Consider the following 27,040-nt stretch of genomic DNA (forward strand, 5'->3'; position numbering starts at 1 on the left):
TGCCAGTATTTGCACAGAAACACCTGTTGCCATTTTACCAACATTTCCATTCAAATGTTTCAGCCATCAAAGCAAGTTTGATTAGTTTAAGCTGTAATGGAACTTTTCTTTGGTTTTGCTAGAGTTGACCAATCAGCGTGAACAGTGTCAAGCTCTGGGGCCTTTCCCGCCTGACACTGGTGACAGCAATGCCTTCAGGCTGCAGTGTAACAGCACCTTTCGCAGGGGTGAACTCAATCCAATTAGCAAATGTACCACATTGGTGTCTGGGACAGCTGTGGTGTCAGTCGTGGGGTGGTCAAGTAAATAAAGCAGTGCACGCAAATGTTTTCCTCAGGCGCAGACAATGTCAACATGAAGTAAGAAAGATAGGCTTACATTTATTTAACGGCAGGTTCTACCCAATCACAATATAGCCAACAAGTTACTTTAGCAGTGTGGTCACTGTTGTAATACAGAAAATGCAGCAGCCAATTTTCACACTGCGGGGTCTTGCAAATAGCAAAGAGACGATGGCCATTTTCCACCTGTTTAATGATGTCAGTTGAAGGGTAAATATTTGCCAAAAGACAAATTAGTATTTGAAATAGTGGGTGGGACGTTTTGGCCCCTCCCGCCACTGGGACCTTGCGGTTCTGCCGAAGTCATTGGAGAACAGAATGGCTCGCCTCATCTGCCGCTGGCGAACCTGCCGCGGCGGGGTGCCACACGCGGGGCAGGATTCTCCGTTTCTGAAACTAAGTGTTGTTTCCGGGACTGAATCAGTGGACTTCTGCGGCCATTAAATTGGTGCTGGTCCCTGAGCAATTCATGATCCATTAATGGGCTACCACCGGCGCCACGTAGAACTCCATCGCTTCCAATGAAAACGGTGTCAGATTCGCCAGGGTGGGGATTGCCACTCGAGAGGTTGACAAGCTGCAGCTGCATATCAGCATTCCACTCCCCACACACACCATCCCAGCCAACAAGATGGCAGCACTGAGAGTGGAACCCCTGTTCACAGATGCAGAGCTCAGGACCCTGCTAGACGCCATGGAGGAGACGCAGACCATCCCGGGGTGGAAATGAAGCTGGCACCCGCCGCCGTACAGTGGCTTGGGCGCAGGTGGGAGGAAACCAGAGCTCCTGTTTGTGAAGACCGGCCCGCTGTGGGCCGGTGCTCTTGAGGGATATGCATCCCGGCGATTATCTGGACCGGGGGCACCCGGTAGCGCCGGCCTGCACCACGGCCCCTGATCCCACATGTCCCCCTACCTGCCCCCCTCCTCTTCCATCCCCACATCCACCCCCGGAGGTTCCCCCAGCACACTGCTCCCACGCCGCACCCCTGGCCCTGTTGGTGCCTGGCACAGTGGGAGCCTCTGGCCCTGGCGCCCATATCTGCCAGCAGCAGTACCGGTGGCTGGCCTTAACGATGCGAGAGGTACGCTCTGCGGTCCCCGTCCGGCGCCCTCCTGTAGTGGCTACTGTGGGCATATCCCTTGAGTGAGCTGGGTGATGCCCCACCGGCTGTTAGTGCCTGGTTGTGGAGGGGGGATTGGTGGGGTGGAGATGGGGGGAGAGAGGGGTTGGGGGGTGGGGTGAGGCACCCATATAGCTAGTGACGCTGCGCAACCCTGGGACACGGTGGGGGGTAAGTGGGGTAGGCAGCAAGTCGGCTGCCTTGCAGGCCTTGGCGATGGTGGTCCATGCCTGGACACCCCAGTCCCAGGGCCGGGTCAACCAAACCCTATGGCCAATCCCCTCGTCGCACCCCACTACTTTCCACCCCTCCTGCCACCCCTCCTGGCCCTTGCAGCCCCCCCCCCCAGCCAGCCCTGCCAGCAGCTGGACCGTCAGCCCAAGGTCGTGCCTGTGGGAGCTTGTCCTACCTCCTCTCTCCGCAGTCATGGCCTTCGATAATTCCTCCTGGCGGAGGCAGAGCATCGCGGGAGCCCCAGAGAATACTGGGTCAGCGGTGTTTACTGTACGTGAGGAGTAGAATGCATTGACCCTGCTGTCGAGGCACCGGAGCATGGCATTCTGTTGGCTGGCCGTCACCAGCTATGATTTTCGGCTCATGCGTGATTCCCCACCCAATCGTGTTTCGCGATTCTGGCGTCGCTGGGTGTAGAATCCCGCCCATGATCTTTCACAGCCACTTGGGAGGGCAGGTGGGATCTCAAGGTGAGCCACAACCCCGGAGAGCAATATCAGCAGAGATGGAAGTGCTGTCAGGGAGGGCCATTGTGTTTCTGGCCACGCGGAGTTGAGTGGCAAAGTGCACGGGCCACCAAGGCAGTTTTGCGCTTGGATGGTTCTACCTCAGCCTCTGCAGGAGATGTGCGGACCAAAGCTATGATTGGCAATATTGGCTTAAACACCTTTTGGTTTGTGTCACACTGTTGTGTTTTTTGCATCACTGAAAGTCAGTGATTGGGGCAGCACGGTGGCACAGTGGTTAGCACTGTTGCCTCACGGCGCTGAGAACCCGGGTTTGAATCCCGGCCCTGGGTCACTGTCCGTGTGGAGTTTGCACATTCTCCCTGTGTCTGCGTGGGTTTCATCCCCACAACCCAAAAGACGTGCAGGATAGGTGGATCGGCCACACTAAATTGCCCCTTAATTGGAAAAAATAATTGAGTACTCTAAATTTATTTTAAAAAAGGAACGTCAGTGATTTGAGTCAGAGACTTTTTTTAAAATCAAAGGCAAAAGGCATTGCTGGTGGGAGGCTGTGAAGAGGAAGAGAGGGCTATCAGCCAATTTAAACAAGACCTCAAAATATCCTCCTCTCGCAATGACTGGAGCTTAAAGTGAATGCTTCATTATTGTTGCAGTTTAACTCCCTTAATAATTAGAACGATGTCGGCCAAAGAAAATACTCCCAAGCCTGTATCCAAAGCATGAAAGAAAACACAAGGGAAGGGTAATGGACATCCTGTGTGTCAGGAAAGCATGAAATGATCACTGATACAAGCATTGAAAGTCCAGATCACGAACACGTGTGAGTCACACAGTATGGAGGCGGTAACCGAGTATTCCTTATTCCTCAGCGATTATCCTCTTACATCGTCACAATATCTTACACTTTGAGATGATGCTTACAAACTAAATAGCAGTCATAAACCTTTTTTAATCCTCAAACAGACTATCAAATATGAAGGACGTTACCCGTCATTTGCATCTTTGCAGACATTTTCATACTCTTAAGGAGGGGGTACTTTTATTTCTATGTCGTATGTGTATCTCTGAAAGACCAGGTCATATTTAGCACCCAAAACAGTTGTAATGCTAATGCTTCTCTTAATTGTTTCTGCAGCTTGCCATCACAAGTCTCATCCACAAGGTTTTCCTATACCACATCTTCCCTTTTATCTTCTTTCTGTTTTGCCTCTGCACAATTTTCTGGGTTTTTTTCCCTCCCACTCTGCAAATAGCTCTAGTTACTTTGATCATTATCTTTATATTTCAAACGGTTCAAAAAGTCTAACCTCCTAAAATTTCTAAAGCCATCAAGCTGATCTTTTTGAGCACTGCACAAACTTGTCTTTAAAAATAAGTCTGACGTGTTCACAAATCTTTAAGATTTGTGGTTGCTTTTTGATGTTGAACATTTTGACCTAAACTTTCTGCTGCTCACTCCAGCCCCCTCCTTGATTGGGATCCGGGGCAGGTGGATGGGACAGGGGTCTTGCCTGACCCCAAACTCTCTCTCTCTCCTGACCTCAATTGTATATTCAGTCATGTGAACATTTACCTCCATAAGGCAGCCTCTCCATCCAGGAGTGCCCTTGAATCTACAGGCATTGCTAGAGAGCAGTGCTGGGAACAAGACCAAAATATTGGCCAGAATTTCACACTGTCCCCTGGCGGGATTTTAGGTGGTGTGTGTGTTGGGTGGGGGGGGGGGGGGGATGTGCAGGGAGCAAGTCCCTCCAGGTGACTGACCTTGCAGCAATTTTATGCTGGGGTGGGCAAGGCTTCAGATGGGAAGCCCACCCTGGCCCAAGTTGAGGCCCATAAGTGTCAATTCATGGCCGCATTAAGGGCCATTTACCATCCGGCTTCAGTTTTTAGACTCTCGGATGAATTGATGATCATTGGAGGAAGGCCTGAAATAATGCAAAGTAGACCTGAGGTGGGAAGGGAGGATTCTGACTCCATCAGAAGACCCTTTCTGTCTGGGGCACCCCTCTAAACACCTAGTGACCCCTGGATCTCAAACATGCCTGTGTACAGATGTGTGCTCTCAGAGTATCTGAATGGCTCCTTCTTTGCTCATTAGTACCAAGCTCTAAATTCTGGGGGCCCTACAGTAAAATGTTCAAAGATCTTGTAAGTTAACCATACATTTACCATTCCGTTCTCAGCATATTACTGGCAGAATTGCTAACTCTAACTGAATGTATTCCTGAAGGTTTCATTACATTATTTCTTGTCTCCAATGTCCCGTCCCCCCCCCCCCAATGATCGTCAATACATTTATACCAAATAAATAAAACTATTCAGAGAAAGTGGTAAAACTCAGTTTTTCAATGGCCCAATCTTTTTATCCTAGGTTGGTAGCAGCAGTGTCCAGGAGATTGATTTTTTTATTCCTAGAGACTCCGGTCATGGAGGGATTGGTCAGACAAAGTTTTCCCCAAATCTTCCTGGCTCAGTGAAAAAGTTGGGAGATGGGAATGCAATGGAGCACATTCCCATTTAACTCTCTACTTGGCTTGCCCCCGATGTGCTGAAGAATCAATGGGAGAATGGATAGGCTGATACGCGTGGAAAAAAAATTGTTTCTGTCCCTGTGTGTATCATGCATTCAAAAGGAATGGATTTATGATTTTATTGCACAAAGCAATCAGGACAGTTTTGTCTTCGCTCCTCCCCCAAGACAATAGCCCATTTCTATTATGTGTGCACCTGTGACACACAGTTTAGAGTTTGGGATGACGCTTAAGTTACAGGTTGATTAAATTCCACAGTTGTTGTCAACCTGGCTGCAGCAATAAAATTGTCAGGCAAACAGTACAAGATTAAGGAATAGATTCACCTCCCTATTCATCAAATGTTACCTCCTGTGCGAATCAACCTTTACAACCTTTGCAAAGTGCTTCTCAGCACTAATGACTGAAAAACTAATTCATGCATTAGATTCTTGAAAAGTTTTGTTGGAAAAACACGCCCTCTTGGATGGTAATAAAAATGAGGGGAGAGAAATGAGTTGATCAGTCTTAGAGACTAGGCGGTGTGAAGAATCCCTGGATGAAAGAGCTAATAGGAACAGTGGTCGGCCAATAGGCTTTCAATTCCTCAAATGCTTTGCTGTAGAAGAGGTAAAATAATGGCCCAGACCTTCCATTCCCCAGAGGTTTGTACCCCTGAGGTACTCTGCAAGATGTGCTGCGGACCCCTCGGAAGTCTAGGTGCTGTCTGCATGAGAATTACCCGGGAAGTTTCAACTCCCATTGGGTGATTATCCTATGTCTGGAAGCCTCTGAAACTTCAACTTAATGTCAGAGGACTTTGAATGGTTCGGACTCACTCAACAGAATGCTTATCCAGGAAAGGTTAGATGGATTAAAATCAGTTCTAACTCTCCGGTAACAATACTTGTGACCACCCCTGTCCCCACCCAAATCACCCCCCCCCCGACTACACGTACCCAATTCTCACTACCCTATCCCCAACCACCCCTTCAAACAGCCCCTCCACCTCCGACTACCACCCCGACCCTTTCCACCCTCCCGGACAACACCACATACCCCTGACTACTCCCAACTAATGCCCCCAGCCCTCAACTACTTCCCATGACCACGTGACTAAACCGCTCACCCCCTGACCACTTGGCTAAGCCCATTAGCTCCCAGCTATCCGCCTGGTCACCCAACTACACCCCTGACCACCTGGCTCTCCCAACCATCTGATCCATCCTAAACACGTACCTTCCACACTTTACTTCTCTCCTGTCAAAGTGGCCGGGACCTTTAAGCTTACCGGTTTTTGACAGCTAGGCCATAAGCAGGAGATGTATTTTCACTTTCCCGGTGATCCTGCACTGCACTGAAGACCTCGAGGAGAAGCTACGCTGGGCCAGAGTCGGAAGCCTCGGTGAGAGATGTGCAGCTCCAGACTGAGGTAAGTGAAAAGGAGCAAAGCAGCAATCTGACGGTGATTGTCACTCCACCGAAGGTGCGGCCCAATATCTGATTGATGTACTTAGTTACTACCCCCTCCCAATCCGCCCACAGAATCTCCACTCTTAAAGTCCTTGATCTTGCTGGGGCCCAGCAGCCCTCAAGTACTTTATCCTGCTATATTTGCAATTCGACTACTGGTGATGCCCAAGTCAAGTCCAGCTTTTTCCTGTGCTCATTGTCCACTGATGTGCCCTCTCCAGCAGGAGTTACGAGATAGTGATCAGAAGCAGGACCTTTGGCTGATCTTTTTCTCCATTTCAACTGGGGCCAATAACTGAAGCCAGCTGATGCACACTGAGTACTGCCTCAGCTGAGATATCTCAGTACTGGCTCAATACCACACCAATATGTGAATTTAGAGAAACAGGAATACTCCACATACCAGGGTTGTAAAATACAGATTTTAAATTAACAGACTCACTTTTCTGATCACAGTCTAAAGTCTCGTCCAGAAAATGGCACATCCAGTGACAGTGAAGCGCCAGAGAGGATTGATTATGTGCTGACCATCCATTGTAGAACTTCAAGCCACAATTTCACGACTGGAAGGTGGGAGTGCTGCAACTGAACCCAACTGTTGCACATGCATGGGGAAAATATAAAACAGTTAATGAAATACAGCAAAATGGGCGGCATGCAGCGCAGTGGTTAGCACTGGGACTATGGCGCTGAGGACCCGGGTTCAAATCCCAACTTGGGTCACTGTCCTTGTGGAGTTTGCACATTCTCCCTGTGTCTGCGTGGATTTCATCCCCCACAACCCAAAGCTGTGCAGGTTAGGTAGATTGGCCACGCTAAATTGCCCCTTAATTGGAAATAAAATAATTGGGTATTCTAAATTCCTTAAAAAAAAATACAGCAAAAGCTCCCTGTGCCTCATCACTTGAACTCCCCCTTCCATTCCCTCTCACCTCTCTATCATCGGCCTGTACACTGTTCCTACAAAACATAACGTAAGCACCAAGAACAATGGCCGGATTTTTTCGACTGTTGGGATTCTCTGTTCCCACTGGCACGCACCCCAGCCCATGGGTTTGCTGACGGTTTCGGGTGGCTTCAATGAGAAACCCCATTCACAAGCAGTGGAGTAGTGAATCCCACCGCCAGCGATTGGCACGCTGCCGAGAAACACCTGGCTGGTGGACTGGAGAATCCAGTCGGATATCTCCTCTTTTTCTTTCCTAAGCACCCTGCATACCACTTACTGACTTCAGGAATTCGACCTTAGCTCCATCCTCGATTTGAAACTGAATTTGCACCTGATTCCTAAATTTGCCTGTTCCCTCAGGCCTCCCAATTCCTTGGCTGTTTGCATAGTTTAACCCATTGCTGTGCTACGATTCCTATCCATTACTTGACTGAAACTACATCATTCCACTCTGATTCATTTCTGTTTTACTCTGTTTGTTCTTTATATATACCATCATCCCATCCTCAAAATGTATTCTTACACCTGATTACATCAGTTTTCTAGCAGGATTACATCTGAAATATTAACATTTCTGTTTTGTTTACAAATGCTGATCTGACCTGCTGTGTGTTTCTGTTTCAGGATTCCCAAAAGTTGCAGTATTTCACTTTTTACTAATAGAAAAGCTATTTGGCCAATTGAGTGTGCTGTTCTTTACCTTAATCATCTGTTGGGTGCACGCTCTTGGTGGGCCCGAAAGCTGGTGCAGAATGCCCTTCCGGCCACAAGCAGCCCTGGAAGGCGATTTCATGCTGACTGACCAACTAGCAGGCAACAAGCATGAAACGCACATTGGGACTGGCTCAAGCGAGCGGGTGCCAAGAAAGGGGCGGGTACGGGCTGGCGCATCTATCGTGCTCCCTCGGGAGGACAGCCGCTGCAGAGCCGTCTCAGGGAGCTGCAGACCTGTAAAAACTAAATTGTGATCGAAAAGCTATGCAACGAGTGTCTAGGCAGCGCATTCAAACACCAACCTCCGTCCCCAGCCACCTTTAGAAATTTTATTTCAGTCCTGACATTTCATCCCGGCCTGGATCGAGGTTACAGCTAAATTAGCACAGGGCTAAATCGCTGACTTTGAAAGCAGACTAAGGCAGGCCAGCAGCACGGTTCAATTCCTGTAACAGCCTCCCTGAACAGGCGCCGGAATGTGGCGACTAGGGGCTTTTCACAGTAACTTCATTTGAAGCCTACTTGTGACAATAAGCGATTTTCATTCATTCATTTCATTTCAAATGTAAAGGCACCAATCAACCCACCCGCCAATTGTAAAAGCAGACAGGTCGAGTAAAATGGGGTTCAGTCAGCCCCCTGATGGACTAAATTGTCTGCCTCATTGTCCGTGGGTGCATTTCTGACTCTGGCTCGCACCCATCGACTGAAATATTGCACGAGTGCGCGATGACAGCAGAACACACGCCCAACCCCTTATCGTTTGATTTCACAAGTTTCCAAGAAGGATGCACTTGCCTGAGCAACGTAGAATTCTGCTCACAAACTTTCCCAGTGTAACTGAACATCCAGAGCCAGGTAAAATCCATGGATGTGCGCTCCCTGTATACACAAATATCTCAAAAACGCAGTGTCCCAATGACCCTACTAAATACACCAGAAATTCACACTGTAGGTCAGAGTTTCTGAAATATGTGTTGACAGAATAACCAGGAAATTGTGATGTGCAACTTACAATTCTTTTTGTTCATGAAGGATAGAAAAACACAGGGTAGCACGGTGGCGCAGTGGGTTAGTACTGCAGCCTCACGGCGCTGAGGTCCCAGGTTCGATCCCGGCTCTGGGTCACTGTCCCTTTGGAGTTTGCGCATTCTCCCCGTGTTTGCGTGGGTTTCGTCCCCACAACCCAAAATTGTGCAGGCTAGGTGGATTGGGCACGCTAAATTGCCCCTTAATTAGAAAAAATGAATTGGGTACTCTAAATTTTAAAATAAATAATCGATTTCCAGTTCAGAACAATACCAGACATTTCCCAAGTTTAAAAAAAAAAGTAAGGATAGAAAAACACAAGCAATGTATCCATGATTCTGTGATGTACATGGTTGGCAGTAAGGCTCCCCACCAATTCTGAATAGCCCTTGTGTCCAAATCTTTCAAAAGTCTAGAAGTGTTTTATGTTCATAAATGCTGAAATTAAATGTGTTTGTTGGGAAAGTTTTCCGATCAGCATTTGATGACTTTCCCAGTTACAGATATTTGTCCTTATGCTACGATCCAACATAGAATAGTTACAGCACATAGCCAGCATCTCATGTCTATGGCACTTTACATCAGAAGCAGGAGTAGACCATTCGGCCCCTGGAGCCTGCTCCTCCATCAGATGGCTGATATAATGTGGTCCTAACTCCACCTTCCATGTGAGGTTATCCATTTTGGTAGGGATAACAGCAAAAGGGATTATTATTTAAATGATAAAATATTAAAACATGCTGCTGTGCAGAGAGACCTGGGTGTGCTAGTGCATGAGTCGCAAAAAGTTGGTTTACAGGTGCAACAGGCAATTAAGAAGGCAAATGGAATTTTGTCCTTCATTGCTAGAGGGATGGAGTTTAAGACTAGGGTGGTTATGCTGCAATTGTATAAGGTGTTAGTGAGGCCACATCTGGAGTATTGTGTTCAGTTTTGGTCTCCTTACTTGAGAAAGGACGTACTGGTACTGGAGGGTGTGCAGAGGAGATTCACTAGGTTAATCCCAGAGCTGATGGGATTGGATTACGAGGAGAGGTTGAGTAGACTGGGACTGTACTCGTTGGAATTTAGAAGGATGAGGGGGGATCTTATAGAAACATATAAAATTATGAAGCGAATAGATAGGATAGATGTGGGCAGGTTGTTTCCACTGGCGGGTGAAAGCAGAACTAGGGGGCATAGCCTCAAAATAAGGGGAAGTAGATTTAGGACTGAGTTTAGGAGGAACATCTTCACCCAAAGGGTTGTGAATCTATGGAATTCCTTGCCTAGTGAAGCAGTTGAGGCTCCTTCATTAAATGTTTTTAAGATAAAGATTGATAGTTTTTTGAAGAATAAAGGGATTAAGGGTTATGGTGTTCGGGCCGGAAAGTGGAGCTGAGTCCATAAAAGATCAGCCATGATCTCATTAAATGGTGGAGCAAGCTCGAGGGGCCAGATGGCCTACTCCTGCTCCTAGTTCTTATGGTCCTGCCTATTCCCCATAGCCCTTGATTCCCTTGTTAATCAAAATATCTGTCAAACTCAGCCTTGAATATCCCTGCAAGAGCAACTCAGCTGATCCCAACTTCTCAGCCTTTTCCCCATAGCCCGGCACTTTTTTTCCGATTCAGATAATTATTCAAATCCCTTTTGACTTTTTGAGGGGCAACACGGTAGCCCAGTGGTTAGCACAGTTGCTTCACAGCTCCAGGATCACAGGTTTGATTCTCGGCTTGGGTCACTGGCTGTGTGGAGTCTGCATGTTCTCCCCGTGTCTGTGTGGGTTTCCTCCGGGCGCTCCGGTTTCCTCCCACAGTTCAAAGATGTGCAGGTTAGGTGGATTGGCCGTGCTAAATTGCCCTTAGTATCCAAAAAGGTTCGGTAGGGTTACGGGAATAAAGGGGATAGGGTGGAGGCATGGGGCTTAGGTAGGGTGCTCTTTTCAAGGGCCGGTGCAGACTTGATGGGCTGAATGGACTACTTCTGCACTGTAAATTCTATGGGCGGGATTCTCCCTTTTGGGGACTAAGTCCCCATGCGTGCCAGAATACAGGCTAGAATCACTCTGGACTTTTTCCTAGAAAGACAAGGTGATTTTCCGTTCTCCATGGGGCTAGCACAGCCCCGGCATGTGTCCCGCAGCTCTGGCTGCCGGCGGGGTCTGCTGTCCAGGCCGCGCATGCGCGCGGCTTCCCACTTCGACACGGGCAACACTGAAATGGCAGATGGAGACGGTGGGCCACGCGGAAGAAGGTAGGTCCTCCTCCGATTGCGATGGCCTGCCGATCGGTGGCCCCAGATTGCGGGCCTGCCCACCACTGAGGCCCCCCCAGAGTCCGGTTTCCCCCCATCCCCACCAGGACCGCTACCATGGCCGCGAGTCCGCGCTCCCGCCAGGCGGTATCAGATCAGAATCACACCTACAGGACTCATCGGAGTTTGGCCCATTGAGCGGCGGAGAATCGCCACTGGTCGTTTTGCAGCGCGCCCCGACTGGCGCCGCATGGACCGCGCCGCACGGCTGCCGGGCGATTCTCTGGTCTGCGGAGAATCGCTTCCCGGCGTCGGAACGGCATGTCTGGGTTCTCGCGCCGCCCCAGCGATTCTCCGACCCGGCGCGGGCTCGGAGAATCTCAATCTATGACTCTATGAAAGCTATGATTGGATTTGCCTCTGCCACAATCTTGGGCACTGCATGCTAGATCCTGACCACTCACTGCATGAAAACCTTTTTCCCTCGTGTCGCCCTTGGTTCTTCTCTCGTTCCCCTTCAACTCTGGTTCTCACTCCTTTTGCTAATGGTAACAATTTCTCCCTGACTACTGTATCCAGACCTCTCAAGGTTTTGAGTATGCCATCAAAGTGGGTGGGATTTTATTTCCGATTTTGGAATTATCAATTTAACTATAACTTGGATGGCACGGTGGCACAGTGGTTAGCACTGCTGCCTCACAGCTCCAGGGTCCCAGGTTCAATTCCAGCCTCAGGTGACTGTGTGGGGTTTGCACTTTCTCTCCTTGTCTGCATGGGTTTCCCCCAGGTGCTCCTGTTTCTTCTCACAGTCCAAAGATGTGCAGGTTAGGTGGATTGGACATGCTAAATTGCCCCTTAGTGTGCAAATGTTTAGGTGGGGTTATGGGGATAGGGTGGAGGTGTGGGCTTAAATAGGGTGTTCTTTCCAGGGCTGTGCACACTTGATGAGCCACTCTGCACTGTCAATTCTATGATTCTATAATATAATGGATGAACACTGTAACAACTAATGTACCACCTTTCATGAAATAAAATAGTCTTAAAACTACTTCACGGAAGCTTTATCAGACAATTTACATTAATGATTTTGACCTTTGAAGCAAAATTTCTAAATTAGTGGATATCGCCAGATTTGGGGGTGGGGGAAGGGGGAGTGTCAGTACTGAGGAGGACTGCATCAACCCATATTAACCCTCTCGCCTTTTCGGATCTATTCCAGGTGAGAATATGTCTGACAGCGTGGCTCGCAAGCATTTTAAGTCAAACATTATTTACCACATGTTTCTGATTTTCTGACCTTAAAGTGCAGCGGTGTTAAGGGCAACACGAAACTGCTGATAATATTGCTCTCTCAATGTCACTTTTATTTGTTTGGTAGTTTATTTTGCATACCTCATTAAAGGCTGGAATCTCTTCTTTAGCAAAGCAGAGCACAGCTGCGCCAAATAAAGGCAACTATGTGGCCTCTTCACACATGTTTCAAGAATTTTCCTGAGCTAATAATGCTTTTATCACTGGACAATTTGTTAACTGATGCAAAGGTAAATTTGAATAAAGGGCTCACTGACCCATTGAAAGATAACTGGGTGTGGCTCGTGGTTTACTTTTACAAGCAATAAGGTTTTTCAATTGAACCACCTCTAATATAGGAGTAAATAATTGAAATGCTAAGAACCGAGTGGGATACCTTTGAAACTGCGATGTCTAACTTTCAACCGTAAAGCTTCCTGTTCACTGTTGCAGCTATTTTTGGCCTCTTAGCAACATGTAAATAGGCTTTATTTTCTCTCCCACTTAATTTTTCTTTCAGACTTGAAACAAATGGCAAAACATGAAGGAATGACCCAGCTACTTTTCTGTCCCGGATCACTACCATTGCTAAGTGATCATATCACGTTTAATATGAACAAGAAAAAAATGTTGGACTGATTTGCAAATTCAGAACTTTGTTCTTAAACCATTTCAACTCGCAAGCTCTAAAATGGCCCAGTTACAAGCCAACCTTTGGCCTAAGATCCGGAATAATTACCAGATGTGTGGCTTAAATGCGCAGCCAGGTCTCCACAGTTACATTCTGGGTACTTCAAAGCATTGTTGCCACTACCACAACCCCTTTTCCACTCTCGGTGTAGCTGTTTTCTTGCCCTGTGTTTTTTTTTAATGAAAGAAGTTTCAAGTTTCGCCTGCAAGTTAATCTGCACATGAACATAACACGTTTGTGTATTTTATTTCTTTTTCAATTTTCTCTCTTGTCCCCAAGGGTAGCATTCTATTTTGTCCTTGGAACATGGCCCTCACTGGTAAGGCTGACATTTATTGTCCATCCCGAGGTGTCCTGAGTAGATGTTGATGAGCTCTTTTCTTGAATTGCTGGCACTGCTGTGATTCAACTGAACGGCTCACAAGGTCACTCCAGAGGGCAGTTAATATTCAACTATTTTGGGGTGTGAGGTACCCTCAATAACGACGCTGAGAGTGTAAACGGTAAAGAAGGCTTTATTAGACTAAGAACTATGCTAGAGCTGAGACATGTGCTGACTGCTGCACAGCCCATGAGGCAGCCCTTTATATATGGCTCACAGATGGGCGGAGCCAGAGGCGGAGTCCCCAGGGTTCCAAGCCCGGTCTCAAAGGGGACATCACCTTACATGATGATAAGGCAGTAACCGTTCATCACATTCACCCCCTGTTTAAAAAGAGTCCGGCAGGGGTGAAGTGCCATCATAGGTCCATCCGTCTCGGTGGCTGGATCGTCCTCAGCGACCTCCTCAATTCGGGCGGTGGTGCGGCGGGCACAGACGTCCCGGTTGAGGGCACATCCAGGAGCACAGCGGTCGGAGCTTCGGTCCGAGTCGGGGCAGAGGGAATAGGCAGGGCCGGGGGTAGCGGTGCCGGCGCCGGCGGGGTGGGTGCCCATGAGGCAGCCCTTTATATATGGCTCACAGATGGGCGGAGCCCCCAGGGTTGCAAGCCCGGTCTTAAAGGGGACACCTTGCATGATGATAAGGCAGTAACCGTTCATCACAGGGTGTGTCTGGAAATGCAAAGTGATCGGGCCTGATAAAGTCAGGAGGTCTTCCTCCTGAACAGCGAATCAGTTGAAATTTTAGATCATACTGACAGTTTCACGGTATGAGGTTCTTAATGCTCAGATTTAAAATATTTCATTAGATGAATATATATTTAAAATTCTCAAACTGCCATTGTAACATTTAAGTTTGTGAACACATACTTCTCTCGGCAGTTCAGTAACATAACCATTACACTGCCATGTGTATATGTACATGGAATGTATGGCTGCGATTTTGCGCATCTATTTGCCGTGGGCGTAAATAGCGACGGGAGCGCAGAATCTCACGAGAGGCTGAAAACGCGATTCGCGCCGATGAGATCTCGTGACGTGATCGTCCCATCCTCTGCTAGTGGCGTAATGGGGTTCCAACGTTCAGTGACGAGGACCCCATTTAAATACATTTCAATATCATTAGTGGGCTACATGGCTGTATTGTCCCCCCACATTTAGATCTCAGCTTTTCAACAAGCCTGCAGCACCGTGAATCAGGTGAGGGAACCCCCTGGGGGTGCGCAGCTAAGTACAGCTCCGGGGTGGTGGAGGGGGGGGACATGCCCAGGCAGTACCATGGCATGGCCCTCCGGCACTGTCCCTTTAAAAAAGGTGCCCTGATCTCTGGTAGGCCGCCATTGCTGTGTGTGTGTGTGGAGAGGGGGGGGGGATGCTCTTGCATTATTTTTCTCAATGTGTTGGAAAATACGGAAGGAAACGCCAATCTTCTTTTCTCTCTTGAGCCTTGTTCACACTGGCATTGTGCATATGTGAATTGTGCGCCATTGTGCATCAGTGACCCACTTGAAAATGAGGTTATCCTGTTCCAGTTTTGTTTCCTGGATTTCATACATTTCAGCAGGGATGGATGGATAGCCACGAGGAGAGGGAATCTTACCTAATTTTTCCTTCCACATCCCAGTGGAACTAAGAGCAATTGCAATACTCAAACCATTGTCCTGACCAGCATCACAACAGGAACCCAGACGTCAAATCTGGGACGTTCCTGTGGTCTAAATTGTCCAACTATAGAATCATTCTGAAGCATCAGTGGAGTTCCTTGGACAATTACTTGCAATGTACACAAATTATGGAGAGTGCAAATGCACAGAGCAGTTAGAATAGTGGCAGAAATTGTCACAGACTAGGAATTGGGGGGTTTTGTGAACTGAAGAGAATAGAGTTAAATATATATGTAGAGTGACTGTGAAGTCATGTGATTTATTTTTATCTTTCTTTAATGAAACTGTAGAGATATGGTTATTACTACAAGTATTGCAATTTAAAAATTATCTTGACTTGAGAATTTGCAATCCTAAATAATTAAGAAAAAACAAAATTTGAAAAAAAATGTGAAGGGTCGTATATTAATTAATGTCGTTAGGAATTTCCTGGGCTGAAACGGAATGCTCCGGAAAAGCCCGGGGATTTTCCGTCAGCATGGGAAACCCCACTGACCAGCTGGTGAAACGGAGAATTCCGACAGAGTGCTGAACCAGAAATCTGGCGCAGTGGGACGGAGAATCCAGCCCTCTGTTTTACAATCACCCGCTGTGCACAATCATTAGACTAGGGGCGGCATGGTAGCACAGTTGTTAGCACTGCTGCCTCACAGCGCCAAGGACCCGGGCTCAATTCCGATCTTCGGTGACTGCCTGTGTTGAGTTTGCAAATTCTCCCCTTGTCTGCGTGGGATTTTTCTGGGTGCTCCGATTTCCTCTCACAGTCCAAAGATGTGCAGGTTAGGCGGATTGGCCACACTAAATTGCCCCGTAGTGCCCAAAGGTTAGGTGGGGTTATGGGGATAGGTGGAGCATTGGGCAAGGTGCGTTGCTCTTTCGGAGGGCCGGTGCAGACTTGATGGGCCGAATGGCCTCCTTCTGCACTGTAGGGATTCTATGATTTCTATGACTACAAGCACGGATATGAAATAACTAAGTCTTGTTTTCGTCTCTCCTCCTTAAAACATTAGATTAGAAATTGGTTCTGGCCCATTTTCAGACTCATAACCAGTGACGCACGGTCTGGGTACATTCCCCTGATGCTCACCTGACGTTGCTCCTTGGGCCTTATTTCAGTAATCTGGCTGAGCTGTTTGCTGCCTGTTGTGAATCTCGAAGCAATGTGCCATCGCCAACAGATCAATTTTGGGCTTCCTGACTTGCCTGCAGAAATCCACAGGTGAATCCTGAGTTGGGAGGCGGGGGAGGACAAGAGGGAGGAGAGGAGCCAAATGGAGGCCAGCAGCAGCCCTGCTACTTCTACCTCCATATCAAACCACTCGAGGGAGGGGGGGGGGGGTGTTTGGTGGTTATTCAGGCACTTGCAAGCTAAAGTAGAGCGGGGCAGGTCTAGATCTGTTCCTAGCTGATCCAGTTTCGCAGCAGAATGATAAAATAGGTTGTAGACCCCTAATTGCATCGCTTGTCAGCCCTTTGCCAAACATTGAGCATCAGATCAAGCCTAAGACGAGGTGCAATGCCGTTTCTTGTCAGCTTGGATCTTGTGTGCCTCCCTTGTGAAGACCATGAATTGGGTTCAATTTGAATTGGTTTTCGGAGCAAGCAATAAGATAGATTAAAATGTTGCCCTCTCCACTTTGCATATTGGCTTCTTAAACCCCTTATTGGCATATGTTAAGCACCAATACCTATTTTGGGCAGCTGTTACAGACACACAGGCAATAGCCTGACCCAATATCAGATTGGCAGCCTTGGGCCACAGGATATTGGACCTCAAATTGGTCCTTGTTTTTTTTAATATCAATTTAGAGTACCTAATTCATTTTTTTTCCAATTAAGGGGCAATTTAGCGTGACCAATCCACCTAGCCCGCACATCTTTTGGGTTGTGGGGACGAAACCCCGACGAAACCCACGCAAACACGGGGAGAATGTGCAAACTCCACACTGACAGTGATCTAGGGCCGGGATTCGAACCCGGGTTCTCAGTGCTGTGAGGCAGCAATGCTAACCCACTGTGCTGCCCACCGGTCCCTGCTGGCACATATTTTAAAGCTGTAAAGCGGACACTGCACGGTACAGTTTCTACCCCATTGTGTGTTTCTCAGGTTCTTTTCCACAAGCACCAGTTTTCTGCTCCAACGTCAAGCAAATGGTCATTATTCATATTGTACAGAGCCATCGCAATCACGTCTGGTCTTGTTCTAGTGTGTCGTCCGTGTAAGCATGTATCCAGCTGGATAGTGATCAGGGACATGGAGAGAAATCCTGGCTGATCATTCCCTCTTTCTAATTCAGGGAATGCTGATTGCCCCACATGCCCTGCCCTCCAACCCACCTGAGATCAGGTGGCTCAATGCAGACTGTGGGTCAAACCTGGGGCCTTTTGAGTTGTTGGTAAGCCTCCAGCTATTTGCTCCCTAAATCTACTGAGCTGTTAGGATTGCTTTGGAGTGCAATCTTGATTTGAAAAGATTTTCTTAAGGAGATTGGGATGTTAAACCTCTACTAAAAGCATCTCACTTGTTGACCTGAGGTTTTGCTGTCATGTTTTGAGGTTATCGTTGATTCCCTTATGGTTTTAAAGTGCGAGTCGGAGCTTCTGTTTGCTGCAAGTAGTCTGTGTAATCTGACCTTTCTTCTGAAGAAGTCAAAGGTCACACATAATATGCAGGCCCATGGCGATTAAGCAATAAAACTGACAAAGTTGCTGTTTCTTCCCCTATCCTGAGCCTTTTACAGCTGGTTACCTACAAGTATCAGAAAGCAGCTGAGGGACTGGAAAAATTCATGTCACCTCTTGTCTATTGGAATAAAAAAAGAGTTGGAAATCTCCAGTTTTCATTCCAGCGTAGGTTCAAAAAAACATAAGCTGTCACAGAAGGGAGAATCTCAAGTGTGCAAACTGAATTATGTGGCTGCAACATATTTTCAACACAATTCATCCACACACAGCAGAGAGATTGCTTAGTGATCCATTCTTCTCACATTTGTTTTGTGCTGTGAGATGGGTTGTTTAGTGTGGTGTGAATTGATGAGGTAAAGATGCACTTTCTGTACCATACACACAAACTGGAACAAGAATAACAAAGCATCTTTAAAATGTCTGCTTCACAAGAATAATTCTCAAACAAAACTTGACGATGAGCCACATGAAGATATTTCAAGATAGGTGATCTAAAGCTTGGTCACAGAGAGATTTTAAGAGCCTTAAAGAGTGGGGCGGACGGGAGCACAGTGGTTAGCACTGCTGCCTCACAGCGCCAGGGTCCTGGGTTCAATTCCGGCCTTAGGTGACTGTGTGGAGTTTGCACTTTCTCCCCGTGTCTGCGTGGGCTTCCTCCGGGTGCTCCGGTTTCCTCCCACAGTCCAAAGATGTGCAGGTTAAGTGGATTGACCATGCTAAATTGCCCTTAGTGTCCAAAAGGTTAGGTGGGTTACGGGGCTAGGGTGGAAGTGTGGGCTTAAGCTGGGTGCTCTTTCCAAGGGCCGGTGCAGACTTGATGGGCCGAATGTTCTCCTTCGGCACTGTAAGTTCTATGAATCTAAATGAGGGAAGGGAGGCAGAGAGGGAACTCAGTCAAAGGCAGAGCAGCCAATGGTGGAGCGATGAAAATCATGGATGCGTAAGAGATCTGAATTGGAGGACCGTAGTGTTCTCGGATTGTTGTAGTGTTGGAGGAGGTTACGGAGCAATGGAGGGCTTTGAAAACAATAATCAAAATACTTATTTTCCAGCCACTTTCTGCGGTGATCTCCTTGAATGCTGGAGACGCATTTAAACAATCCTCTGTTGCAATCTGGAAAGAGAAAAAAATGCAAATCAAAGTTTGTCATACTTCCAGCATAATGCTCATTAAAAAAAATATTTTGAATGAAATGGTTGACTATTCTGCTGGGCTGAAGATCTGTTTTTTTCCTGCCTAACCTTGGATAGGGTGATCAAGAGGAACTTTACTTCGCTTTGATGAGAACCAGGGGATCTTGCATTTAAATAGCACTTTTTCATTCCCCCAAAGCAGTGTACAGCCAGTAATGTACTTCTGAACTGTATGTCACATACAAAATAGTCAATGAATGCACAGCAAGGTCCCGGAAACAGGAATGATGTAATGATCAGATCATCTGTTTTTGCAATACTGATGTTGGTTGTGGCATAATTATTCAAGAAAATCTCTCCACCCTTCTTTCAATGGTGCCGTGTGATTTTTTTTTTTAGACCCACCAGAGAGGACCTCAGATTAACATCTCATCTGAAGCTCAGCACCCCAGTGTTGTCCTCCCTCAGTAATGAATTGGAGTGTCCGCCTGGACTTTGTACTCATGTGCCTGCAGTGAGATTTGAACGCGCAACCTCTGAATCAAAAATGCGAGTGTTGCCAATGAGCTACAGCTAACAATGGGGCGTGAAGTTTCCCCCGAAATAGAAGTTTATAACTGCCTTGCTAACAATTTTGGAAGTATGTACTTAGCATCGCTGGGCTGAGTTGAGTTTGAATCAAACCAATTGGTGGGACCCACCATGCTGGCACTGGAAAATGCTGGAGCCTACTTAATTATATCACTGTTTCTCCGTTTGCTCAGTTGTAGAGGAAGAGAGAAAGAGAAGGAGATCAGCAATTGGTTGGCTGATTTTGAATTCTGCATGTGCAATTAAACTGATGTAGATAGATGGTTGAAAATGGATACTACGGTGTAACTATTATTTGTGCCTTCAAATAGCTTATAGGAAAGCATTCGGAAGTTTTGCCAGCAGAATTCACGAGACGAAAGCTCATAAAATTACAAAAGCAAAATTGAAAATGCCAACCTTGGCAAAATTCTTAGCAGGGAAAAGAAGAATTTTGCTAGTAATCCTTTCATGGGTTAGATTACCATACTCCCACCATCTGTTAGTCTCACATGTTAGTCATTCGCCAGCCACACGCTTTCAAGCTGTCTCTGTACACAACTCCCCTCTAGGTATTTTGTGAAAAGCTGCAAGAGAAGCAATCTGCACTGTTATAAGATACACATTTTAAATAAAAGAGTGCCTTTGAGCCCAGTGCTTGAGGCTTGACAGATATATAAGGTCATCATCTGTTGTAATTATGGAGCAAAAATAAGTTTTCACCACCTTATGGGGAAAATGATGTTAGACTGATGAGCTGAAGGATTCTGGTAAAGTAAATGACTGTGTCAAAGCCTAGTTACAGCACTTTGCTCTGATGGCTTTATCTGCTGCAGGTACAGTGCAAAGGTAATGAGTTCCTTTTAACAAAATATAGATCTGAATTCATCAGTGACGTCAGGAAGGGATATGTAATCTTGCTTGGCAATGTGTTTCCCAATCTATGTCCAACCAGTCGTATTCATCCTAGAAAAGACATTTACGGCACCACTAACAAATTATAAATTGTGGTATTCTTTTAGCAGAACTGGGTGAAGGGAGGGGAGGGTGAATTCAACACTTTGTCGCAAAACTGCCAATCCTGTATAACCCTATCTTGATGAGAGGAAACATTGGCTGTGCTGAACTTACATGAAAATAAAAGCAAATTGCTACAGATGCTGGAAAAAAACAGAAAGTACTGAGCAAACCCAGCTTTAAATAATTCCTTATAAATTACAGGGACAGGACGGGGTGGATGGGGAATGGACATGCGTAGAGTGTGCTTTCGAAGGGTTGGTGCAGACTTGATGGGCCGAATGGTCTACTTCTCCACTGTAGGGGTCTATGATGCTTCTGTGAAATTACATGCCTGCTGGTATGGTGATTAGTGACTTCAAATGGATCCTTAACTACATAATTTTCAGCTGTATCTTGATCTTGGTTTATTACCTATGCCATGTACCTTACACTTTTAAAAATCTGTTTATGTCCTTTTATTCCCTTTCCTGACACTACCAATTCCTGTTAGGCCATAATTCCATTGACAGGTCTTTAATGTATTATCCGGGTAGCAATTCTTAATTTGTGAGTTTATCTTCACACTGTCACTACTTTTCCCTTTGGGGAATAGTGGGGAAGCGGTGGAAGGATTCCCGAGCTGATTATCAGTCCGTTGAACCGTGTTATGAACATTCCTTCCATGGCCAACAAGCCCTGGCGTTGGCCTCAGACGTGAACCCGGAGCTTCTGATCGAGAGGTCGAGGTGCTACCACTGTGCCACAAGACCTCGAGAGCAGATATTGAATTGAGGCAGATGACTTTTTTATGGAGGGCTACAGAAGCAGGTTGAATCTTGACCCATTTGGCATCCAGACACACAACATTCCAACAGGAGTGAGACTACAAGCTATTTTATTACACCCCATAGCCCAAGGGCACTAAGGCTAATTGTAGCTGTTTACCCAATACCCTGGCTGAGAGTGGCTAACAGCACAGGAAAGCAAACCTTGCCTCTGCAGCTATGCCTACTTTAATAGTACTGCCTCATGAAGCCTGCACCTCTCAGACCACTGAGGGAAGCCACAATGTACACTGTTGATATGATATATACATGGCACAGTCCATTTAGCGGTGTCATCAAGTATACATGGATTATTGGCTGGAGAATGACTTGTGTAAAACTTTACTGTTTTTCCTGGCAGTAGAATGGATTTGAGTTCAAATTCTATTGAAGGGAAGATTCTTGTTTGTGTTGCTTAGCCCCTTTGATTATGCCCTTGCAGTTTGCAAGGAGACTATTAGGAGACTTGATACTTGTTGCTTTATATGGGTTTATGGTTGGTGTCTGATATGCCATCAATAAACACACGACGAGTGATGAACGTAATTGATGCTTTAATGCACTAAACAGCAAGCCTCCTGGCCTCTGGTCCCAAACTGGGTCGGAGGCGGAGACTAGCCACCTTTATACATGAGCCCAAGGGGAGGAGCCACAGGCGGAACCAGCCGGGACAAGCCCAGGCATATAACACACAATGCAATGCAATATATTGGTTTACCACAGTGTCATAGGAGACAGTAAGCCATGAATTAACCAAATGGGTGGATTTTCCCGAAACTTTGGCAAAGTATCATTTCCGGTGTGAAAATCAACGCAAATTCCCGGCACTGACGGTGTGATCTCGATTGCAATCTTTGGGCACTTAGAAAAATAATTTTCGCCACATAAAAAACGCTGCATCTGAGGCGCAAGACATCTGATTCACCTGCTCGGGTCATCTGAGCACTTTGATCAAAGGGGCGCTGCATTTAAACGGCTCCACAGCACTACATCTCATTCAAACCAGGAGAATGACAGTTAGAAGACTAGCTCCCAGATTTTTAAAGGAGGCCTTTACTTGATTAATAGATGCTGTGGAGGAGAGGCTAGCCACAATCTACCTCTGGGTTGACCTGAGGCCCACTAGCAAGATCAACAATCTGGCCTGGGAGATGGTGACAGCACTGGTCATAGAATCATAGAATTTACAGTGCAGAAGGAGGCCATTCAGCCCATTGAGTCTGCACCGTCCCTTGAAAAGGGCACCCTATCCAAGCCCACACATCCACCCTATGTCCATAACCCAATAACATGAGTTTTCAACCATATACTTGACTTTGCGAATGTGGGCAGCTGACATTGTTAAGGCCGGTTATTTTGATGAGCATGAGTCTCAGGAATGTTGGATGGCACAATTACCCTCTGAATCAGGGATAGGCAAGTCTAATAGGCGCCATTCTTACTCAGGCTGCATCATCCCGAGATCTCCTTCTCCCAATGCTGTCAGGCCTTTACACGTCAGACACCTGGACAGCTACTCCATGAATTTTAAATGCTTTCCCGCCCCCACACCACAGGTTGGTCACCGTCATACCTTCTCTTTTGAGGTCTCATCCAACCAGTCCCTTAGGCAGGCCTCCCTCAGCCTCATCGCCACATTCCGGCGCCTGTTCGGGGAGGCTGGTACGGGAATTGAACCATGCTGCTGGCCTGCCTTGGTCTGCTTTCAAAGCCAGCAATTTAGCCCTGTGCTAAACCAGCCCCTCACACTGGTGGGTGGGAATATTCAATAAGGTCTGAAGATTCGATTTTAAACTACACAGCCTGCAGACTGACACAGCCCTCTGAGAACGTCTTAAAATACACAGCCTGCAGACTGACACAGCCCTCTGAGAACGTCTTAAACTACACAGCCTGCAGACTGGCATAGTGCTCGGAAAACATTTTAAAATACACAGCCTGCAGTCTTCCGGACAACACACACCAGCTGCGACCCACATTCCAGAGGAGACCCCCGACATCCCTCCTTAACCCCAATCTCTCCTCACCCTCACTCCCTCATCTCCAGCATCCACACCCCCAAGCCCCCCTGTTCACCTCCAATCCCCCCAACCCCCCACACCCTTGAATCACCCCACCCCCCCTTGAAATCCCCCCCCCCCCCCCCCACACACACACACCCTTGAACCCCCCCCCTCCACCCCACCCCATGGAGCTGGCCAGCACGAACTGCCCCTTGTACACCCTGCTACAAGGTGGAGGGGGGGGGGGGGGGGGGGGGGGGGGGGCTCCCTAGGGGGGGGGGGGCTCCCTATTTCTTCTCTCTCGGGGGTCATGGCTCCTGGTTCCCACTTTTTAAAAACAGAAATAATTCATGCCCAGTGTGACCTCACACTGGTGGGTGGAAATATTCAATGAGGTCTGAAGATTCGACTTTAAACTCGTGAATTAGATTAAAGTACAATCACATTCATTCAAATTCAGGTTCTCGCCCTTCCTGGGCACGAACCTGATCGTGTCATCGGGAAGAGCCTGGGAAGATTGTGCTCCAAAATCTAACCGGCCCAAATCCCGTTTTCTGCTCTCTCGCGTAGTTTTGCGACCAGTACGGGATTTGCACCCACAGCTAACGGATCCACAAAATTGCACCCGCTCTTTCAACACCGGTGGATTTCATAAGGATTGGACAATTGCCACAGTGTTGGTGGCTGGAGGGGAGAGGGTGCAGCCTGCCTGCCACAGTAGGTGGAACACATTGGTGGATTTCAGCTCAGAATATTTCCAAGTGTTTGTCATATTGGCTTTTTCAGGATGTTGAGGGAGCAGAAGGAAGCATCATGCTTGATGGTGATCTGGGCAATGACTCATTCCCCTGGATGCACTTTGCTAGCATTGGTAAATTGTTGGCTGCACACGCAGGCTACGTTTCACTGCTCTGGAATTAAGGGCTCTGTGTAAGTGGGTGGGGGATTCGCCTTTGTTTTAAATCCTCTTTCATTTTGTCCCAAATCATATTTTGTGGATGTTTGTCATCAGATGGATTTTTTTTAACCTTTCTTTTTCATGCCACTTATGTATTAACCCCTAAAAATATTTTTCCCCTATCTATGTAAAAGGCCAGGAAATTCTGTTCCATTGTGAGCTGTTTGACAGCTTTGTTCTGTTTATGATGATGGCAGGTGTTTGATTTGTAATCAATGAAAGGTAACTCTCAGTTGGTCGTCATTGTCTGAAATGAATAATGGAGCGAACATTCATGAGTTGTAATGATTTGAAGCTCTCAAAGCATTAGCAGAAATAAATTAGTGGTGTGCTATATCGACAATGCCGTCCGTAACAAACTGCATGAAAATGACAACAGATGTGTCTGAGTTTACAGATGATCCAGGACAGTCTGGTCCAACATTTTTGTGTGTATTTGTCGGGTGCGGGGGGGGGGGGGGGGGGGGTGTTGGCAGGTAGCGGAACTAATTTCCATTTTTCTCACTCATGCGGCTGATGAGCAAATTTCAGAAAGTTTCGGTTTGGCACAACATTACACATGAACTTTTTTTTAAAAAAAGAGAGTATGAAAAGCGTAAGGAACATCTTTTAAATCCTTGTCTGATCCTTGTGTCCCTTTTAATTACAGTCTTGCTGGCTGCTGCAACATTGCCGATGTTCGGTCAAACGACAGACATTTGAAAGCCCCTGCCCCAAGCTGCCAGTTGGAGTGGCCCAAGGGGATTCCCCTTTGTGCAGTGTGCTTTGTGGCATTGTCCCGTGATGCCTTTCTGATGGACTTGGCTAGCAGACAATCAATTATGACATACTCTATTCTCAATTGTGATTAGTGGTGTCATGTGAGGGTGGGGGGGGGAGATGGGGGGGTGCCACAAATCCGCTGCCGGGGGTTGGGGTGTGTTTGGGGGTGGTGTGGCCCCACACATCCGCTGGTGGGGGGAGGTGGGGTGGGGTTGGGGGTGGCACAACACATCTACTGTCAGGGGTGGGGGAGGTGGGGTGGGGGCGGCTCCACACATTAGCTGGGGGTGGGGGTGGCCCCACACATCCGCTGCGGGGGGTGTGGGTGGGGGTGGGTTGGACCCACACATCCGCTGTCGGGGGTGGGGGTGGGGTGGCCCCACACAACCGCTGGTGGGGGTGAGGGGAGGTGGGCTCGGGGTGGGGTGGCCCCACACATCAGCTGGTGGTGGCCCTACACATCAGTTGGTGGTGGGGGTTGCCCCACACATCCGCTGCTGTGGGTGGGAGTGGGGCTGGGGGTGGGGGAGGTGCCGGTGGCGGTGGCGGTGGGGGCAGTGGGGACGCGGAAGGCTGCGGGAGGCCACGGCCCGCCATGACGGTGGACACGCGGTCGTCAACCCAGCCCGTTCGCCGTAGCGGCCCACGGGGCCCGGCCGTCCTGAAATGTGCCAGACCCCCCCCCCCCCACCAGACCGGCGGCACCCATAGGCGGGTGGCTCCAGGGCGGCACACACAGCAGACCCCCTGCGAGGGCAGTGCCAGCGGTCGGTGGCCCTGGCAGGGGGGACGGCTGACCAGGTGCCAGGGCACCACGGGGGTGGGGCGTGTGCTCGCACCCCGGCCTGCCATGCTGCCCATGGCACCTGGTCGTGGAGGTGGGTATACCATGATGAAACCCTGTCTACTCCCACCCCCTACAGATCGTACAATGTTCAGCCATCTTCCAGTGTTGTTGGTCAACGTGGCAGGGACTGCTGCCCTACATGAGGCCCAGTGGGAGCTACAGCACGGGCGTGAGAGGGAGGTGGTGGAGCCAGCAGTACAGCAGTGGGCCGCAGTGTGCATGTGCAAGGCACCCAGGCCGAGGGTCGCACGCCCGAGAGGCGCAGGAGGGGCACCACGCTGTGCGGGAGCCATAACATGGGGATGCCGAGGGGGAGGAGGAGGAGGAGGGTGTGCCAGGGCCACAGAGGCGTCTGATGCGACAACGTGTGTACCGGTCCTGCATGTCCTTCGAGGACCTCCCAGACAAGGCGTGCAGGAGGAGACTCCGGATGAGCCAGGAGACCGTCGCCCACACCTGCCACCTGATGGCACACCTGGCACCATGCGGTACCGGGGGTGGACATGCCATCCCGGTGGCCATCAAGGTGACGGTCGCCCTCAACTTCTTCACGACTGGGTCGTTCCAGTCGCCGAGTGGGGACCTGTCTGGCATCTCCCAGCCATCGGTGCACAGGTGCACCTGGGCCATCACCGACGCCCTGTACGACATCGCAGACTGGTACATATAGTTCCCTGTGGACTGCGCCCACCAGGATGCCCGCGCAGCGGGGTTTGCCACTGATGCCCATGGTGCAGGGGGCAATCGATGGAGTGCACATCGCCATGCGGCCCACATCAGAGGAAAGGACCATGTGCCTAACAGGAAGGGTACACATTCAATGAACGTGCAGGTTGTCTGTGACTACTGGCCCAATCGTTCATCCCTGCCATGTTCGAGGGACACCTCCGCCCGGCTGCGGGGCTGGTTGCTGGGCAACAGGGGTTACCCGTTGCGGCCATGGCTGATGACGCCTATACGGAGGCCACGCGGAGCAACGCTACAACGATGCCCATGCAGCGGCCAGGGGTGTGGTCGAGAGGTGCTTTGGGCTGCTCAAGATGCGCTTCGGGTGCCTGGACCGCTGTGGAGGGGTCCTCCAGTACCCGTCGTGGAGGGGTCCTCCAGTACCCCTCGGAGAGGGTCGTCGTGGCCTGCTGTGTCCTGCACA

Source organism: Scyliorhinus torazame, chromosome 6, assembly GCF_047496885.1.
Source record: "Scyliorhinus torazame isolate Kashiwa2021f chromosome 6, sScyTor2.1, whole genome shotgun sequence".
NCBI classification, from domain to species: domain Eukaryota; kingdom Metazoa; phylum Chordata; class Chondrichthyes; order Carcharhiniformes; family Scyliorhinidae; genus Scyliorhinus; species Scyliorhinus torazame.